At 36.1% G+C, this 20,328-nt stretch overlaps 1 pseudogene; it reads right to left on the bottom strand.

Moving 5' to 3' along the window:
- Positions 1 to 5,022: 5,022 nt before the first annotated feature.
- LOC141489712 (small ribosomal subunit protein eS24 pseudogene) lies at positions 5,023 to 6,669 on the bottom strand (annotated as a pseudogene).
- Between the last annotated feature and the right edge of the window lie 13,659 nt (positions 6,670 to 20,328).

Raw genomic sequence — 20,328 nt, 5'->3', positions numbered from 1 at the left:
TTATGGTAAGTCCATCACAAAAGTTACTTCCATATTTTTCCACCGTTGCTGATCGCAACTCCCTCCACTACCATGTACTATATTTTCTCTCTCCTTTCACTCTGACTCTGCTGTAGGGTAGCTGAGTGGCACAGCAGAGAGATCCCTGGTCCTGGGGCCAAGAGGTCCTGAGCCCACATACCACCCCTTAGGGCCCTATGGTCCTGGACAGGCCATCCAATCCCAGCCGCTTGCAAGAAGTAAAAAGGAAAATGTGTTATATCTGACCACTCTCCCCCCATGGTCCATCCTCTCTTCCATCATTCACATCTCCCCCTTCCCCCTGTCCCCCCCTTCTTACTCCAGATGCCTATACCCCATTGAGTATATATGATGTTTCCTCTCCTAGCCACCTCTGATGAGAGGGAGGATTCCCTCATACCCCCCCTTGCCTTCCCCCTTTCCATATCATTGCAATAGCTCATTGTAATAAAGAAAAAACTTATTATATGAGATATCTTGGCCTATTCCCCCTCTCCTTTTTCTTTCTCCCATTACATTTCCTTTTTTTTCTATTGACTCCATTTTTACACCATATTTTATCTTCAAATTCAGCTTTCTCCTGTGCTTCAACTATAAAAGCTCCCTCTACCTGCTCTATTAAATGAGAAGGTTCATATGAGTATTATCAGGGTCATTTTTCTATAAAGGAATACATGCAGTTCATCATGAAGTCCCTCATATTTTCCCCCTCTCCTCTAATCTCCATGCTTCACCTGAGTCCTGTATCTGAAGATCAAACCTTCTTTTCAGCTCTGGCCATTCCAACAGGAACATTTGAAATTCCCCTGGTTCATTGAAGAGGACAACCAGCCTTGCTGGGTAGTTGATTCTCGGTTGCATTCTAAGCTCTTTTGCCTTCCGGTATATTGTATTCCAAGCCCTATGAGCTTCCATTGTAGTTGCTGCTAAGTCCTGTGTGATCCTGACTGCAGCTCCATGATATCTGAACTGTGTCCCTCTGGCTGCTTGTAATACTTTCTCTTTGACTTGGGAGTTCTGGAACTTGGCTATAATATTCCTAAGGGTTGGTTTTTTGGGATCTCTGTCTTGGGGGGATCGGTGGATTCTCTCCATTTCTATTTTGCCCTCTGCTTCTAGAATATCAGGGCAATTTTCCTGTAGTAATTCTTTGAAAATGATGTCAAGGCTCTTTTCCTGATCATGACTTTCAACTATTCCAATAATTTTTAAATTATCTTTCCTAAGTCTGTTTTCCATATCAGTTGTTTTTTCAATGAGATGTTTCACATTTTCTTCTAATTTTTTCATTTTTTTGGTTTTCAAGTAATGAATTCTGGTTTCTCATAAATTCATCAATCTCCCTGAGTTCCATTCTTTGTCTGAAGGATTTGTTCTCCTCAGAGAGTTTTCTTATCTCTTTTTCCATCTGGCCAATTTTGCTTTTTAAAGCATTCTTCTCCTCAATAACTTTTTGAACTGTTTTATCCATTTGACCTAAGCTGGTTTTTAGCATGCTATTTTCTTCAGCATTTTTTTTATTTCCTTGACTAAGCTGCTGACTTCATTTTCATGTTTTTCCTGCCATCTCTCTCCTTTCTTTCCCAGTTTTTCTTCTAACTCCCTCATTTTATTTTCAAAGTCTTTTCTGAGCTCTGTCATAGCCTGAGTCCAATTTCTGTTTTTCTTGGAGTCTTTAGATTCAGGAGCTTGTGCTTCCTCATCTTCAGACTGAATATTTTGATCCTTCTTTGGCTCATGTGCAAAATATTTCTCAGTGGTGTTCCTCTTGTTTCTCTGCTTGCTCATTTTCCCAGCCTGAGCCTGGTTTTGGGGTGCTTCCTGAGCTTTTGGGACACTCCTACAAGGGTCTCAGTGTGTGAGGCTCTGTCCTCCCTCCTGGTCTGTGAATGACCATATGTGCCCCCTTCTGCCATGGGGCTGAGGTGGAGGGGGCCCTGCTGTTCTGTGGGGGGACCTAGACTGTGATCAGGATCTGAATGTGGTCAGAGCCCCAGTGTCCTGTTCCAGGGGCAGAGCTCAGCTGTCTCTCTCTCTTCACTCCCCTCCCTAGGTTCAATGGGCTCATGCCCCGGGGCTCCTGCTTACCAGCTCCTCCTGCTTCTGTTCCTGGATCTGGGCTGCCAAAAGACCATGTTGCTTGCTGTGTGCCCTGAGGGTTGGGCTTCACGTGCTCACTCTGGCAGAGGTCCCCCACTGTTCCCCCAATTTGTGCCTGGTGCTCCCCGGGGGCATAGCTCAGGAGACTCCCCCGCTGCAGCCCTGGGGCTACCTCTGGGAGGCTGAAACTCTTTGGTTCTGGCAGGCTACTCCTCTCGCAGGCTGCCCCTCCGACCCCAGGGAGCAGAGCCTTTCTGCTCTTTTCCAGGTTACCTTGAGTAGGAGAACTGCCTCATTGGGTCCCTCTGTGGGTTCTGTCTCTCGAAAGTTTAGAGTCCTTAGTTTCAAAGTTTTATGAGAGAGCTTCTAAGAGACGTTGCTCTCTTGTCACCATCTTGGCTCTGCCCAAAAGCATTATTCTGAGAAGGGGTTTAATTCATTTTTTGGTAATTTAAAAAATTATTTTGAAATCACATATAAAATTAGAAAATAAAATAAAAAACATTTCTATGTATATAATAGGACATAAGAGAAGATCAATATGAAATAACAAATTTTCATTTCAAGAAACCTATATGATAAATACTGTACATTGTTTTCAAAACTACCTAGTTTTTCTTTGCTTCCTTGTAGGCTTTCTTTTGTTCTCTGCTGTGTCCTTTTTATTTCATTTTCCCCCTTCCCTTTGCCCATCCTTCTTCCTAAAGATTAAACATGGATATTATTATATATTAAACATACATATATATACATAGATATTCACAAACATATATTCTATACATAAAAACACTCATACACTTATACATAAGACTGTACTATGCTTATTTCCAATTATCATCTCTTTCTCTGAAGGTGGATAGCATCTTCTTTCATAAGTGTGTCTTTCCATATTTTAAATGAACTAGCTTATCATTTTCTATACCACAACAAAATTCCAACCCAATCACATCCTATCTGAGAAATTATTTATGAAAGTTTTCCCTTGATTTTCTGCATCCCTTCTATTCTTGGCTACATAGGTTTTTATTTATACACAAAAAATAATCAAAATTATCCTTTTACACTTCAGTAATGCTCCTAGCTTACAATATAGTTTAAATTCTGATACTGTTCAATCTGCTTCTTTTACATCTTTTTTTCCCCTTGGTTTTTTTGAGGATTCTGACCTTTTGCTCTTCCATTGAATAATTAATTAGGTAAAATTGTCATTTTAAAAATTCTATTGACTTTAGCTATCCATGAATAATAAATATTACTTCAATTATTTAGATCCAACTTTATTTGTATATAGGTTTATGTTCATATAGTTTCTGTGTCTGTTTTGGCAGGTATATATGTTGAGTATTTTATACTGTCTAGTTATTTTAAATGTTCTAAAATAGTATTGAATAAAATTGCTGACAGCACTTTAATTTAATCAAATCTATTTTAACTTTAACTTTGTCTGAGAACATGATTTATATGAGTCTTCTAATCTTTATGTGTATCTCTAATTTTTGTAGCATTTCCTGAAATCAACATATTGTTGAATTCAAATTTTTGATCTGCTATCATTTTACATTTTATAGGCAACTTAATCACATTAACATTCTAAACTATAATTATTTGTGCATTTTCCGCTTTCCTGTTTTTTTTTCCCCTCTATCCTTCTCATCCTATTCCTATCCTTCTGCACTCCTCTAATTTACTTCTGCTTGCTACTTGGTACTCCTATTCCTTAACCTACTCACCCCCTCCAGATTCCTTCTTTTATCTCTCCCTCTGACCCATCCCTGTGCCCTCTTATTTCTTTCTGAATTTAGAAGATTTTTATGCTCTTCTATATGTGTGTATGTATGTGTTGTCCCCCTCTCAAATCTATTCTTTTTTATGAAGTTATTTATGTATTTATTTATTTTGAATTTTATAATTTTCCCCCTAATCTTGCTCCCCATCCCAACAGAAGGCAGTCTGTTAGTCTTTACATTGTTTCCATAGAATACATTGATCTAAGTTGAATGTGATGAGAGAGAAATCATGTCCTTAAGGAAGAAAAGTAAAGTATAAGAGATAGCAAAATTGTATAATAACTTCTTTTTTTAATTAAAGGTAATAGTCTTTGGTTTTTGTTCAAACTCCACAATTCTTTCTCTGGATACAGATGGTATTCTCCATTGCAGATACCCCAAAATTGTGCCTGATGGAATGAGTAAGTCAATTAAGGTTGATCATCAACCCCATGTTGCTGTTGGGGTGTACGTTGTTCTGGTTCTGCTCATCTCGTTCAGTATTAGTTCATGTAAATCCTTCCAGGCTTCCCTGAATTCCCATCCATCTTCGTTTCTAATAGAACAATAGTGTTCCATGACATACATATACCACAGTGTTAAGCCATTCCCCAATTGAAGGACATTTTCTTGATTTCCAATTCTTTGCCACCACAAACGTAGCTGCTATGAATATTTTGGTACAAGTGATGTTTTTACCCTTTTTCTTGATCTCTTCAGGGTATAGACTCAGTAGTGGTATAGCTGGATCAAAAGGTATGCAATATTTTTGTTGCCCTTTGGGCATAATTCCAAATTGCTCTCCAGAAAGGATGGATGAGTTCATAGCTCCACCAACAATATATGTGTGTCCCAAATCAAATCTATTCTTAATTAGAGTAAGTTTCCAGCATTACCTGCCCTTCCCTACTAATTTCTTTTAATTTTTCCCTTTATATGAGACAATTACTCTTTTTTTATCTCTCACTACATAGTTTTTTAAAAAAATCACCCCATCATCCTCAGCTCAATCCAAAACTTTCTTTCAGATTACTCAAATAATGATGGTCATAAGAGTATTGACAATATTTCATATATAAATAATTTACTTTATTGAATCCCTTATAATTGATTAATTAATTAATTAAAACATATTTCTCCTGGATGTTACAGGATGAATTTTCCCTTGTTCTGTTGGTTTTGTCTCAAATGCCTGAAAGGCTTTCAATTTGTTAAATATCCTTTTTTTTTTTTTCCATTCAGGATTATACTTAACTTTGCTGGGGAAGTTATTCTTAGTTGTAACCCCCAGCTCTTTTGCTCAATGAAATATAGTATTCTAAGACCTGGTCTTTTATTGTATAGCTGATAAGACTTGTATAATCTTTATTGTAGCTCCATGTGATTCTTGCTTCCAAACTTTTTGTCCTTAATCTGGAAACTTTGAAACTTGGCTATGATATTTCTGTAATTTTTCTTCCTGGGATCTCTTTCAGTTGGTAATCAGTGGAGTTTTTCTGTTTCTACTTTACCTTCTTGTTTTGGAACATCAGGGAACTTTTTATGATAATTTCTTGTTATATTCAATCAAAATTCTATTTATTTTTTATTTTTTAAGAGTTTTAACGGTTTATTTCTGTTCTGATGAAAAATCCAAATTATCTTCACAGATAAACATCCACAGTGTCTTTTATTCCTTTTTTCTAGCACCATAATTTGCCTTTGCAGTTCCCCTCACTTTCTTCATTCTGTTCTTGCATTCCTTTCACTGCCTTCTTGATGTCTTTTTCTTCTCATACAGACCATGCCTTGCAAGTCTGTGCTTTGGTTCATTTTTCTTTGCATAGTCAGAGGAATAATAGATCATGCCAAAGCCTGTTGTTTTGCCACCACCAAAATGGGTTCTGAATCCAAAGACAAAAATGACATCTGGAGTTATCTTATACATCTTGGCCAGTTTTTCTTGAATTTCAGTCTTAGGTACTGTGGCCTTGCCAGGATGAAGGACATCTATAACCATCTGTTTTCACTGAAGAAGTGTGTTTTTCATGAACTTCCTGGTTCTAATGGTTACTGTGTCATTCATGGTGGCGGCCCCCTCCTCGAGCAGCAGGAGAGGAAAAGGCAAAGATTCTTTTTATTAATTGTAATTTTCAGGTAATCTGACTATTCTTATTTCTCCCTGATCCATTCTCCAGATCACTTATTCTTTTGATGAGATGTTTCACTTTCTCTTATATTTATTCATCCTTTTGATTTAGTTTTATTATTTCTTGGTGTCATAGAATGTCTTTATCTTCTAGTTATTCTAGTTTTCAAGAAATTATTTTTCTTCCTTAAGTTTTTGATTCTTTTCTTCAAGTTAGTTGACTTTCTTTTAAAGATTTTTTTTGCTTTTGTTGAATTGCTCTTATTTTTTTCTATTTTTCCTTAAACTCCATTATTTGATTTTTAATGTTCTTTTTAAGTTCTTCTAAGAATTCTTTTTGTGCTTGAGACAATTTGATATTTCTCATTGAAAAAGGAGTGGCTTTTATAGTTCCATTATCTTCCTCTGAGTATGAAGCCATATCTTCTCAATCAACGGTCCGTTTCTTTCTCTTTTGCTTACTCATTTTATTGTTTGTTTTACTTTGTTTTTATCAGCTATTAGTAATCAAGTTTTAGTCCTGAGATATGGAAAGCACCTCTGCCAACCTCCTGCTTCCTTTCTGATAGTAATGAAAAAGTCTTCCTTAAAGAAGGGTGTGAGAAGAAGAGGTTCTATAGATGACTCTTTTGCCTCCCTTAGAGCCACACACAAGAACAGCCTTTGCTACAGGAGGAATGTGAGGGAATCTCTTTGAATAAAATTAGAATACACTGACTCTTGCCTCTGGTGCCAAGAAGATGGAGTGAGGAAGGAACCCTCTGAAGCCCTCCCAAATTCCCCTTCAAAGAAGTAGAAAAGTACTTCAGAATTGATCTAGGAGTAGGGAAGCAGCTTACCAACCCAGTTGGAAAAATCTATCTCACTGGGATGTGAGGGGATCCAGATTGAAGAAATAGTAGCAGGCCTCACAATAGGGGCTTTGTAGCAAGGCTCCAAACCTGAGGCAACCCATCATCCTGGGCCCAGCTCTCCTGCAAACCAACAGCCTTCTAGGCAAGTAAGCAATGGTCTATGACTCACCTCAATGACCCAACTCCCAACACAAGCCACCAGTGAAGCCTTGACCCCATGCTGACTAATCATGAAGCCCCCTCCCCTAGGTTGATCAATCTCCGAGACCCTACCCCTGGAGCCTACCAACACCCTACCTACCTGGAGCAGAAAGATCCTGTTTCCATACAGGACCCCCCTTGGGCATAACAACAGGAAAGTTACTCCTCTAGGGTCTGTTACTAGAGAGGCCCTGTTTCCATAGCAACACTGCAGCAGGAGTTCTATCCCTAAGGACTGACTAGCAATAAGATCTCTCCTCCAGGGTCAGCCATGAGAAAGATTTTATTTCCATAGTAACTAAGCAGTAAGGTGGTACCCTTGGAGCAGGCCAGCAGCTAAACCTCACATCCAGGGGAGCTCAACAGGGAGGCCCCATCCTCCAGTTCAGGCCAGAAGAGAAGCCTACCCTTCAGGGAAAGCTAGGTCCTGAAGCCCAGTGAAAGCCAGCACTAATACCCAGAATTCCAGCACAAGAATCTTGAGATAATGAAAGACCAAGTCACCAAAAAACAAACAACGCCCCCCCCTCCCCCAAAAAAGAACTTGAATACAGAAAAGTTACTATGATGATAATGAGGGTCAAGATATAAACTTAAAAGAGGACAGTGGTATCAAAATGGCTACAGGTGAAGCCTCAAAGAAAAATCTAATTTAGTCTCAGATCAAAAAAAGAATTCCTGGAAGAACTTTAAAAGGATTTTAAATAGCAAATTAAAGATGAAGAAAAATTGGGAAAAGAAATGAGAGTGATGCAAGGGAATCATGAAAAAAGCATGGTAGAAAATAACAAAACTTTTCTCAGGAAAATAACTGCCCCCAAAATAGAAATGGCTAAATGGATTAAGGAAATACAAAAGTTCACTAAAGAAAATAATTTCTTAAAAATTAGAATTGAACAAGTAGAATCTAATGACTCTATGATAGATCAATATACAACAAAATAAAAGCAAACCCCCCTCAAATAGATGAAAATGTGAAATTTCACTTTGGAAAAGAAACTGACCTAGAAAATAGGACAAGGAGAAATAATATGAGAATTACTGGACTACTTGAAAACTATGATTAAAAAAAAAAGCCTGAACAAGTTCTTTGAAGAAATTATCAAACTATCCTGATATATTAGAACCAGAGGGCAAAATAGATATTGAAAGAATCCAATGATCACCTCTTGAAAGACTTCCTAAAATTAAAACTTCTGGGAATATCATAGCCAAATTCCAGAGCTCACAAGGGAGAACATATTGCAAGTAGTCAAAAGCAAATAATTCAAATCTCTTGGAGATGCAATCAGGATTTGGCAGCTCTACATTAAAGAACTACAGGGCTTAGAATATGGTATATCAGAAGGCAAAAGAGAATTATGAGTTAAGTCACCCAAAATTGAATATAATCTTTCAGGGAGAGAAAAAAAGGATATTTAATGAAATAGAGGACTTTCAAGCATTTCTAAATAAAAGACTAGAGTTGAATAAAAAAAACTTTCCTCCACATTCAAGACTCAAGAAAAGCCTGAAAAAGAAACAAAGAAGAGAAAGCATAAGGAATTCAATAAGATTAATGTTTATATTTCTATATGGTAAGATAATATTTGTAACAACTTTATTATAATAAGAACAATTAGAAGAAATATATAAAGCAAGAGGGTATGAATATAAGGTGATTTTGATAGAATGATACACACACAAAAAAATAAAAAGGGTAAGAAAGAAAACTATGCTGAAAGAAGGAGGTGGGAAGCTTGAATGTGATAAATTATTCTACATAAAAGGGACATGAAAGAGTTTTTATAATGGAGAGAAAGTTGGAGGGTGGCAGGCACAGCTTTAACCTTACTCTCATTGAAATTGACTTCAGGGACTAACATGCTCATAGATAGAAACATATCTTATCCTAAAAGAAGTAAAAAGGTATGGGATAATAGAAGGGAGAGGAAGGACTGATAAAAGGGAGGATATGTTGGAGAAGACAGTGATCAGAAGTAAAGTTATTATGAAAAGGGAAAATATAGGGAATAAGAGAGAGGAGATAAACAAAGAAAAGATAATATGAAGGGAAATACACAATTATCATAACTATAAATGTGAATGGGATGAACTCATCTGGATAGCCAAATGGATTAAAAATTAAAATTCTACAGTATGTTATTTAACAAGAAACACGTTTGAAGTGCAGAGATACACCCACAGGCCATATTTGAACTCAAGTCCTCCTAGTTCCAGCCCTGGTGCTCTATCTACTGCACCATCTAGCTGCCCCTATAGATCTAATTAAAAGAGATAAAGAAGGAAACTTTATCTTGCTGAAAGATACCGTGGAAAATGAAGTCATATCAATACTAAACAATGATGTAGCATCTAAATTTTTGAGGGAGTTGAATGAATAATAAGAAGAGATAGATAATAAAACTACACTAGTGGGGTATCTCAACTTTTTCTTCTCAGAACTGGATAAATCTAACCAAAAAATAAATAAGAAAAGTAGGTGAATAAAGTAGGTGAATAAAATTCTGGAAAAGTTAGTTATAATAGATATATGGGGAAAATTTAATGACAATTGAAAGGAACTTACTTTTTCCTCAGCAGTACAAGGTACCCACACAAAAAATTGACCATGTATTAGGATATTACAACCTAAGGCAGAAAATGCAGGAATAGTAAACATATTCTTTTCAGATAATAATGCCATAAAATTACATTCAATAATAGATAATGGAAAAAGAAATTAAAAATTAATTAGAAATTAAATAAGCTAATCCTAAAAAACAAGTGAATCAAAGAACACATCACAGAAATAATAATTCATTTTTTTTGTTTTTTTGTAAGACAATGGGATTAAGTGACTTGCCCAAGGTCACACAGCTAGGTAATTATTAAGTGTCTGAGGCCAAATTTGAACTCAAGTTGCCTGACTCCAGGGCTGGTGCTCTGTCCACTGTGCCACCTAGCTATCCCCAACAACCAATAATTCGTTAAAGAATATGGCAAAAATAAGACAACATACCAAAATTCATGGAACACAGACAAAAAGTGGCCCTTAGGGGAAAATTACTATCTTTAATTGTTTGCATAAATAAAATAGGGACAAAAATTAATAAATTGGGGGGTGCAACTGAAAAAACTAGGAAAAAAACAAATTGAAATTCCCCAGTTAAACAACAAATTGTGAATACTTAACTACAAAAATGAAATATAATAAACTGAAAGTAAGAAAACCATTGAGCTAATAAATAAAACTAGAAGTTGGTTTTACAAAACCCAATAAAATAAATAATTTTTAAGAAAGAAGAGGACCGAATTACAAGTATCAAAAATGAAAGGGACTGACAGAATGCCTTCTGTGGAGGGTGAGGGGAGGGAAGAGAATGGGGGGAAAATTATAAAACTCAAAATAAATAAAATCTTTCTTAAAAAAAGAAAAAATGAAAGGAGCAAATTTGTCACTAAATGAAAAAATTAAGATAATTGTTAGGAGCTAGTTTGTCTAAAAAATGACAATAAATTTGGCAATCTAAAAGAGTTGGATGAATATTTACAAAAAGATAGATTTCCCAGATTAGAAGAAACAAAATACTTAAGAAGAAAAAAAATACTTATATAATCCAATTTTAGAAAAAGAAATTGAACAAACTATCAATAAATTTCCTAAAAAAATTCCCCAGCAACAAATGAATTCACAAGTAAATTCTACCAAACATTTAAGGAACAGTTCCAATACTATATAAACTAATTGGAAAAATAGATGAAGAAGGAGTCCTAATATATTCCTTTTATGATATGAGTATGTTACTGACACTAACCAGGAAGAACTAAAGCAGAAAAATAAAATTATAGACCAATTCCCCAATGAATATTAATGGAAAAAATGTAAAATAAAATACCAGCAAAGAGATTATAGCAATATATCTCAAGGATCATATCCTATGACCAAATGGAATTTATACAAAGAATGCAGAACACTGGTTTCATATTAGGAAAACTGTCAACATAATTGAACAAATCAATAAAAAAAACCTTGGCAGAAGTCATATGATTGTCTCAATGAATTCAGAAACAGCTTCTGATTCCTATTAAAAACACCAAAGAACATAGAAATAAATGAAGCTTACCTTAAAATGATAAGTAATAAAACCCTCAATAAGCATTAATTTTAATGGGAATGGACTAGAAACTTTACCAAAAACTCAGAGGTGAAGCAAGGATGACATCAATTGCATTATTTAATATTGTACAAAAAAATGTAAATATAGCAATAACAAAATGGAATTAAAAAAATGAAATTCATGGAATTATCATAGACAATAAGGAAACAAAACTATTACAGATTATATGATTTTATACTTGGAAAATAGAGAATCACTAAAAAAACTACTCAAAATTATTAACAATTTTAGGAAATTTGTAGGATATAAAATAAACCCGCATAAATTATCAACATTTCTATATATTTCCAACAAAGTCCAGCAGTAAGAGATAAAGAAATTTCATTTACAATGGTTGTTCACAATATAATTAGAAGTCTACCCACCAATACAAACCCAGGAACTTCATGAACATAACTATAAAACACTTTTCAGTTCCAATTCTAAATAAACTCTTTGGAAAAATAGGTGAAGATAGAATTCTTTCTATGACACCAATATGGTGCTGATACCTAAATCAAGAAGAGTTAAAACAGAAAGTAAATTATAGACCTATCTCCCTTATGAATATAGATTGCAAAAATCTTAAATAAAATCTTAGCAAAATGATTACAACAAGTTATCACTAGGATAATACATTATGACCAAATAGGATTTATCCCAGGAATGCAGGGTTGGTTTAATATTAGGAAAACTGCTAGTATAATTAATTATATCAATAACAAACCTATCAGAAATCATATGATTATATCAAAGGATGCTGAAAAAGCTTTTGACAAAATACAGCATCCATTGCTACTGAAAACACTAGGGAATTTTGGAATAAATTGTTCCTTAGAATAATAAGCAGTATCTATCTAAAACCATCAACAAGCATTATATGGGGATAGGCTAGAGGTATTCCAAATAAGATCAGGGTGAAACAAGGATGCCCATTATCACCACTACTATTCTATATTGTATTAGAAATAGCTTCAGCAATAAGAGAAGAAAAAGAAATAGAAGGAATTAGAATTGGGAAGGAAGAGACAAAACTTTTACTCTTTGTAGATGATATGATGGTATACTTAGAGAATCCCAAAAAATCATCTAAAAAACTACTAGAAATAATTAGCAGCTTTAGAAAAGTTGCAGGATATAAAATAAACCCTCATAAATCCTCAACATTTCTATATATAACAAGCAAGATACAACAGAAAAAGCTAGAAAGAGAAATCCCATTCCAAGTAACTTCAAACAATATAAAATATTTGAGAGTCTACCTTCTAAGGCAGACTCAGAAAGTTTTTGAAAACAATTACAAAACACTTCTCACACAAATAAAATCAGATTTAAATAACTGGGCAAATACCAAGTGCACATGGATAGGTCAAGCTAATATAATAAAAATGACAATTCTACCTAAACTAAACTATTTGTTTAGTGCCCTACCAATCAAAATTCCAAAAAATTACTGTAATGAGTTACAAGAAGGGATCAAGTCTTAGGAGCTCTCTGATAAAACTCATAAGCTAAGGACTCTAAACTAAACTTTCGACAGACAGAACCCACAGAGGGACCCAGTGAGGCAGTTCTCCTACTCAAGGTAACCTGGAAAAGAGCAGAAAGGCTCTGCTCCCTGGGGTCGGAGGGGCAGCCCACCAGAGGGGTGGCCCGCCAGAGCAAAAGAACTTAGCCTCCCGGAGGCAGCCCCAGGGTGCTGGGAGCTGTGGCTCACAGCAGCGGGGGAGTCTCGAGCTGCACCCTGGGGAGCACCGGGCACAAAGTGGGAGAACAGTGGGGGACCTCTGCCAGAGCGAGCACATGGAGCCCAGCCCTCGGGGCACACAGCAAGCAGCTTGGTCTTTAGGCAGCCCAGACCCGGAAACAGAAGCAGAAGCAGGTGGAGCCGGTAAGCAGGAGCCACCAAGGCATGAGCCCATTGAGCTGAGTTAGGGGAGTGAAGAGAGACTGCCAAGCTCTGTCCTCTGCCCCTGGAACAGGACTCTGGGGCTCTGATCACATTCAGATCCTGACCACAGTCTAGGCCCCCCCATAGAACAGCAGGGCCCCCCCACCTCAGCCCCATGGCAGAGGGGGGCGCTTATGGTCATTCACAGACCAGGAGGGAGGACAGAGCCTCACACACTGAGACCCTTGTGGGAGTGTCCCAAAAGCTCAGGAAGCACCCCAAAACCAGGCTCAGGCTGGGAAAATGAGCAAACAGAGAAATAAGAGGAAGACTATTGAGAAATATTTTTCAAATGAGCCCAAGAAGGATCAAAATACTCAGTCTGAAGATGAGGAAGCACAAGCTCCTGCATCTAAAGACTCCAAGAAAAACAGAAATTGGGCTCAGGCTATGATAAAGCTCAAAAAAGACTTTGAAAATAAAATGAGGGAGTTAGAAGAAAAACTGGGAAAAGAAAGGAGAGAGATGCAGGAAAAACATGAAAATGAAGTCAGCAGCTTAGTCAAGGAAATCCAAAACAATGCTGAAGAAAATAGCATACTAAAAACCAGCTTAGGTCAAATGGATAAAACAGTTCAAAAAGTTATTGAGGAGAAGAATGCTTTAAAAAGCAAAATTGGCCAGATGGAAAAAGAGATAAGAAAACTCTCTGAGGAGAACAAATCCTTCAGACAAAGAATAGAATTCAGGGAGATTGATGAATTTACCAGAAAACAGGAATCAATACTTCAAAACCAAAAAAATGAAAAATTAGAAGAAAATGTGAAATATCTCATTGAAAAAACAACTGATATGGAAAACAGACTTAGGAAAGATAATTTAAAAATTATTGGAATACCTGAAAGTCATGATCAGGAAAAGAGCCTTGATATCATTTTCAGAGAATTACTACAGGAAAATTGCCCTGATATTCTAGAAGCAGAGGGCAAAATAGAAATGAAGAGAATCCACCGAACCCCCTGAGAAAGAGATCCCAAAAAACCAACCCCTAGGAATATTATAGCCAAGTTCCAGAACTCGCAAGTCAAAGACAAAAAATTACAAGCAGCCAGAAAGACACCGTTCAAATATCATGGAGATGCAGTCAGGATCACACAGGACTTAGCAGCAACTACATTGGAAGCTCGTATGGCTTGGAATATAATATACCGGAAGGCAAAAGAGCTTAGAATGCAGCCAAGAATGAACTACCCAGAAAAGCTGAATGTCCTCTTCCAGGGAAAAAGATGGACTTTCAATGAACCAGGGGAATTTCAAAGGTTCCTTTTGGAATGGCCAGATTTGAACAGAAGGTTTGATCTTCACATACAGGACTCAGGTGAAGCATGGAGATTGGAGGAGAAGGGGGAAATATGAGCGACTTAATGAGGATGAACTGCATGTATAGAAAAATGATACTGATAATATTTATATGAACCTTCTCAGTTAATAAAGCAGGTAGAGGGAGCTTTTATAGTTGAAGCACAGGAGAAAGCTGAATTCCAAATATAAAATATGGTGTAAAAATGGAGTCAATAGAAAAAAGGGAAATGGAATGGGAGAAAGAAAAAGGAGAGGGGGAATAGTCCAAGATATTTCACATAATAAGATTTTTTTTTATTACAATGAGCTATTGCAATGATATGGAAGGGGGAGGCAAGGGGGAATGAGGGAACCTTTGCTCTCATCAGAGATGGCTAGGAGAGGAAACAGCAAATATACTCAATGGGGTATAGACATCTGGAGTAAGAAGGAGGGGGGAGCAGGGGGAAGGGGTGGGGATGTGAATAAAGGAGGAGAGGATGGACCATGGGGGGAGAGTGGCCAGATATAAAACATTTTCTTTTTTACTTCTTGCAAGGAGCTGGGATTGGAAGGCCTGCCCAGGACCATAGGGCCAGGTGGATTCTGGGCCTAAGGGGTGGTATGGGGGCTCAGGGCTTCTTGGCCCCAGGACCAGGGATCTGTCTGCTGTGCCACTCAGTGACCCTACAGCAGAGTCAGAGTGAAAGGAAAGAGAAAATATACTACATGTTAGTGGAGAAATAAGAAAGGAGGGAGTTGCGATCAGCAATGGCAACGTTGAAAAAATATGGAAGTAACGTTTGTGATGGACTTATCATAAAGAATGTGATCCACCCGTGACAGAGTTGTTGGTGTTGGAACAAAGACTGAAGCACATTTTTTGTTATTATTATTTGGGGGAGGGTGCAGGACAAGTGGGGCTGGGTGGCCTGCCTGAGGCCACATAGCAGGGTCATCTTTGGGTGTCTGGGGCCGGATTTGGACCCAGGTGCTCCTGGCTCAAGGGCCAATGCTCTGTCTGCCATCCAGCCACCCCTACTATTATTACTATTTTATTTTATTTTGGGTCTTTTTTTTTCTTCTTTTTGTTTTTGCAGGGCAGTGGGGATCAGGTGGCTTGCATGTCACACGGCTGGGTGATTGTTGGGTTTCCAAGGCTGGATATGGACTCGGCTGCTCGTGGCTCCAGGGCTGGTGCTTCGTCCATTGTGCCACCTGGCCATACCTACAATTATTACTATTTTTTTTTATTTTAATTTTTTTCTCTCCCCTTTACTTTTTTTGCCCAAGCAAGTCTATCTATGTTCATGGGGGGGAGGGGTATTTTGTTTACTTGTAAACAAGAATGTTTTATTATTGTAAAAAAACATTTGTACAAAATGAGAATAAAAAATAAATTTAAAAAATGAGTTAGAAAAAATTGTAAGTAAATTCATATGGAGAAATAAAAAGTCAAGAATTTCCAGGATTTAATGAAAAAAATGCGAAAGAAGGTGGCTTAGCCCTACCTGATCTAAAATTATATTATAAAGCATCAGACATTAAAACTGTCTGGTATTGGCTAAGAAATAGAGTGGTGGATCAGTGGAATAGTATAAGAGAATGTTGAGGGTCACAGAAAGATCATTATGCGACTGGGAATGACCTAGGGGTTCTCTTGTCCAGGTTCATCCATGGCCTTATTTTCTGGGTCAGCTCTCTGGATCTTCTTATCTGTTCCTTATGTTTTGGCTCTTCCTGGAGCATTGTGTTAAACACCAAGCCAGTGATAGCATCATTGTGTGAGAAGTACTAGCCTGAGGAAGTAAATTTTATCGCCTGCTGTCCACTAGTAGGGAGGCACTTGTTTGATTTGCTAATTGAAGAACTCCATGTAAATTGGAGGTAAACCAGGGACTAAGGATATTTAAGCTCTGGCATTCTGTAAAATAAACCAAGAACTTATCTTTGTCTCCCACCTCTTTGTCTGAAACAATTATTAGTTATGAGGAACAGATAAGTTAGCTGGCAAGGCACGCAACAGAATAGACTAGGTGCAATAGCAGGAAATTATTATAGTAATCTACTGTTTCCTAAATCCAAAGTCTAGTTTTGGGGATAAAAACTTTCTTTTTGATAAAAACTGTTGGAAAAATTAGAAGTTAGTATGGCAGAAACTTGGATTAGACCAACACCTCATATCCTATACCAAAATAAGATCAAAATGGATACAAGATTTAGACATAAAAACAATATTATAAGCAAACTAAGAGATCAAGGAATAGTCTACCTGTCAGATCAATGGAAAGGGAAGTAGTTTATGATCAAAGAAGAGATGGAGAACATCATTAAAAACAAACTAGATCATTTTGATTACATTAAATTAAAAAGCTTTTGCACAGCAAAACCACTGTAACTAAGATCAAAAGAAATGTAGTAAATTGGGAAGCAATTTTCACAACTAGTATTTCTGACAAAGGACCAATATCTAAAATATACAAAGAACTGAGTCAAATTTTCAAAAAAACAAGCCATTCCCCAATTGACAAATGGTCAAAAGATATGCAGAGGCAATTTACAGATGAGGAAGTCAAAGCTATCCATAGTCACATGAAAAATTGTTCTAAATAATTACTTATTAGAGAAATGCAAATTAAAGCATCTCTGAGGTACCACCTCACACCTCTCAGACTGGCCAATATGACCAGAAAAGACAATGATCAATGTTGGAAGGGATGTGGGAAATCTGGGACACTAATACTTTGTTGGTGGAGCTGTGAACTCATCCAACCTTTCTGGAGAGCAATTTGGAATTATGCCCAAAGGACAACAAAAATGTGCATACCCTTTGATCCCGCAATACCATTACTGGGTCTATACCCTGAAGAGATCATGAAAAAGGGTAAAAATGTCACTTGTACAAAAATATTCAAAGCATCCCTGTTTGTGGTGGCAAAGAATTGAGTGAATGTCCATCATTGGGGAATGGTTTAATAAATTGTGGTATATGTATGTAATGGAACACTATTGTTCTATTAGAAAGCAGGAGGGATGGGAATTCAGGGAAGCCTAAACTGATGCTGAGCAAGATGAACAGAACCAGAACAACATTGTACATCCTAACAGCAACATGGGGGTGATGATCAACCTTAATGGACTCATTCCATTAGTGCAACAATCAGGCACAATTTGGGGGTATCTGTGATGGAGAATGCCATCTGTATCCAGAGAAAGAATTGTGGAGTTTAAACAAAGACCAAAGACTATTACTTTTAATTTTAAAAAAAACCACATTATCTTATTATGTAATTTTGCTTATTTGTAATTTCTCTTATACTTTATCTTTTTTCCTTAAGGATATGATTTCTCTCTCATCACATTCAACTTAGATCATTTTATACCATGGAAACAATTTAAAGACTAACAGACTGCTTTCTGTGGGGGTGAGGGGAGGAAAGCAAGATTAGGAGGAAAATTGTAAAATTCAAAATAAATTAATTAATTAAAAAACACTTTTCACATAAAGTCAGATCTGAACTGGAAAAATATTAATTGCTCATAAGTAGGTTGAGTCAATATAATAAAATGACAATTCTACCTTAGTCTATTTATTCAGGGCCATACTAATCAAATTATCAAAAATTTATTTTATAGATTTAGAAAAATAATAAAATTTATCTGGAAGAAAAAAGTTCAAGGATATCAAGGGAATCAATGAAAACAATGCAAAAGAAGGGAATTTAGCTGTACCAGTCTCAAACTATTATAAAGTGATAATTATCAAAAACAATTTGGTACTGGCTAAAAAGCAAAGTAGTGGATCAATTGAATAGATTTGATAAATGCAAAGATCCAAGGTTTTTGGAACAAAATCTTATTTGATAAAAATTGCCAAGAAAACTAAAAAACATTATGGTACAAACTAGGTATGGACCAACATCTCAAACCATATACCAAGATAAAATCAAAATGAGTACATAATTTACACATAAAGTGTGATACCATAAGTAAATTAAGAGTACAAAATAATTTGTCAGATTGATGGTTAAGGAAGGAAATAAGAACCAAAGAATATATAAAGAGCATTACAAAATGTAAACTACATAATTTTGATTATATAAAATTTAAAAGTTTTTGTACAAATAAAACCAATATAACCAAAATTATAAGGAAAGCAGAAAAATGGAAGTTTTTGCAACAAGTATCTCTGTTAAAGGCCTCATTTCTCAAATATATTGAGAACTGAATCAAATTTATAAAAACAGTTCATCCTTTAATTGATAAATGTTCAAAAGCTATGAACAGGTAGTTTTCAAAGAAATCAAAACTATCTAGAGTCATTATGAAAAATTACTCTAAAGGAGTACTCATCAGAGAAATGCAAATTAAAACAATCTACCAGAGTGGCTAATATGGCAAAAAAGTAAAATGACAAATACTGAAGAGGATGTGGGAAAGACACCAATGTGTTGTTGATGGTGGTGTGAACTGATCCAAATATTCTGGAGTGCAATTTGGAACTATGCCTTAAAGGACTATAAAAAAGGCAAACCCTTTGATCTAACTAATACCACTGCTAGGTCTATATCCCAAAGACATCCAAAAAAAGAGGGTGGGGGGGAAAGACCTATTTGTTTTATTTTTATTTCTTATTTTATGTTTTCATGCAAGGGTAGTTTGTAATATTCATCTTTTTGCAAGTTTTTGAATTCCACATTTTTCTACCACTCTTCCTTTCCTTCCCACTTCCCATGGCAGAGAATAATCTGATATAGGTTGGTTGTACATGTATAATCATGTTTAATATTTTCATATTAGTCATGTTGTGTAGGAGGAATCAGAATTAAGGGAAAACATGAGTAAGAAAGAAAAATCAAAAGAAAATTTAAAAATTGAACATAATATGCTTTACTCTGTATTCAGATTTCACAGTTTCTTCTCTGGATTTGGATAGCATTTTCCATACCAGGGCTCTCAGGATCATCCTTGATCACTGAACTTCTGGGAGGATTTGAATCCATCATAGTTGATCATCTCACAATGTTGTTGTTGATGTGTACAAAGTTTTGGTTCTGCTCACTTCATTCAGCATAAGTTTGTGCTAATCTTTCCAGGCTTTTCTAAAGTCTGCTCAGCCATTCCCCAATTGATGGGCATTCCTTAATTTCCATTTCTTTGCTTAAAAACCTACTATAAATTTGTTCATGTGGAATTTTTCCCATTTTTTTGGTGTAGTGTTACTGGATCAAAGGGTATGCACAGTTTTATTACTTTTGGGACACAGTTCCAAATTGCTCTCCAGAAAAGAAGTTATTTATAGGAAAAATATAGCAGCTCTTTTTGTGATGGCTAAGAATTGAAAGTCAAAGGAATGCCCATGGAGTGGAGCATGCCAAACTAGATGTAGTATAGGATTGTAAAGGTTTATTATTGTACTGTAAGAAATGACAAGCAGGATAATTTCAGAAAACCTTAGAAAGACTCATAAGAATTGATGCATAGGGAAGTGAGCCTAAACAGAAGAATGTTGTACACAGTAACAGCAATATTGTTTGTGAAGAATTGTGAATGATTTAGTTATTCTCAGTAATACAATGATCCAAAACAATCCCAAAGATGAAACATATTATCCACCTCCAGAGAAAGAACTGATATTAATTGAATATAGACTGAAGCATGCTATTTTTCACTTTCATTCTTTCATTTTTTTTATCTGAGTTGTCTTGAATAATGTGAATGAATAATATGGAAATGTTTCACATAATTGCACATGTATAGCCTATATCTGATTGCTTACCAATTTAGAGAAGGAGCACAAGAGGGAGGGAATAGAATTTGGAACTCTAATAAACTTTTTAAAAAATGGGAAAAAAGAAGACTATTTCAATCTTTTGCAGAGGGATGG

The sequence above is a fragment of the Macrotis lagotis genome, chromosome 5 (assembly GCF_037893015.1).
Source record: "Macrotis lagotis isolate mMagLag1 chromosome 5, bilby.v1.9.chrom.fasta, whole genome shotgun sequence".
Classification (NCBI taxonomy): domain Eukaryota; kingdom Metazoa; phylum Chordata; class Mammalia; order Peramelemorphia; family Peramelidae; genus Macrotis; species Macrotis lagotis.
Note: the sequence above shows the minus strand (reverse complement) of the source record. Positions and strands in the feature narration are given on the sequence as shown.